Here is a 1021-nt window from a genome sequence, read left to right on the forward strand (position 1 = left end):
AGAGCGTCTGCTTTGTAAGCAGAAGGTCGTCAGTTCAATCCTGGCAAGTAGCTGATAGCACCATAAATCTCTGGTCTGATACGGGAAGCAGGAGCATGTCAGCTCACTCCGCAAAGGATACAGGAAGATTATTGATTTATGCAATTATTTTGTGTGCCACTTTAGCTTAGTGGCAGAGCGTCTACTTTGTAAGCAGAAGGTCGTCAGGTCAATCCTGGCAAGTGGCTTATAGCACCATAAATTTCTGGTCTGGTACGAGAACCAGGAGCAGGATGGCCCATTCTGTGAACGGGACAGGAAAATTATTGATTCATATACTTAATCTGTGCGCCACTTTAGCTTAGTGGTAGAGCGTCTGCTTCGTAAGCAGAAGGTCGTCAGTTCAATCCTGGCAAGTGGCTTACAGCAGCATTAGGCTCTAGTCGGGTATGAGGAGCAGGAGCAGGTTTGCTCACTCCGCAAAGGATACAGGAAGATTATTGATTTATGCAGTTATCTGGTGTGTCACTTTAGCTTAGTGGCAGAACGTCTGCTTCGAGAGCAGAAGGTCGTCAGTTCGATCCTGGTAAGTGGCTTATAACACCATAAATATCTGGTCTGGTACGAGAAGCAGGAGCAGGTTTGCTCACTCCGCAAAGGATACAGGAAAATTATTGATTCATATACTTAATCTGTGCGCCACTTTAGCTTAGTGGTAGAGCGTCTGCTTCGTAAGCAGAAGGTCGTCAGTTCAATCCTGGCAAGTGGCTTACAGCAGCATTAGGCTCTGGTCTGATACGGGAAGCAGGAGCATGTCAGCTCACTCCGCAAAGGATACAGAAAGATTATCGATTTATGTACTTATTCTGTGCGCCACTTTAGCTTAGTGGCAGAGCGTCTGCTTTGAAAGCAGAAAGTCGTCTGTTTCAATCCTGGCAAGTGGCTTATAGCACCATAAATTTTTGGTCTGGTACGAGAACCAGGAGCAGGATGGCCCATTCTGTGAACGGGACAGGAAAATTATTGATTCATATACCTAATC

At 45.8% G+C, this 1021-nt stretch overlaps 5 non-coding genes across 5 annotated transcripts; all 5 read left to right on the plus strand.

Moving 5' to 3' along the window:
* Positions 1-155: 155 nt before the first annotated feature.
* On the plus strand, positions 156-227 carry Pmar_PMAR014751. Its single transcript has one exon. It is a non-coding gene; the product is annotated as a tRNA-Thr (tRNA).
* Positions 228-329: 102 nt separating this feature from the next.
* Pmar_PMAR014752 lies at positions 330-401 on the plus strand. Its single transcript has one exon. It is a non-coding gene; the product is annotated as a tRNA-Thr (tRNA).
* Positions 402-503: 102 nt separating this feature from the next.
* Positions 504-575, plus strand: Pmar_PMAR014753. The gene has a single exon. It is a non-coding gene; the product is annotated as a tRNA-Ser (tRNA).
* A 102-nt stretch (positions 576-677) lies between these two features.
* Pmar_PMAR014754 lies at positions 678-749 on the plus strand. Its single transcript has one exon. It is a non-coding gene; the product is annotated as a tRNA-Thr (tRNA).
* Positions 750-851: 102 nt separating this feature from the next.
* Positions 852-924, plus strand: Pmar_PMAR014755. Its single transcript has one exon. It is a non-coding gene; the product is annotated as a tRNA-Ser (tRNA).
* The last annotated feature ends 97 nt before the right edge of the window (positions 925-1021 follow it).

The sequence above is a fragment of the Perkinsus marinus genome (assembly GCF_000006405.1).
Source record: "Perkinsus marinus ATCC 50983 genomic scaffold scf_1104296934548, whole genome shotgun sequence".
Taxonomy (NCBI): domain Eukaryota; phylum Perkinsozoa; order Perkinsida; family Perkinsidae; genus Perkinsus; species Perkinsus marinus.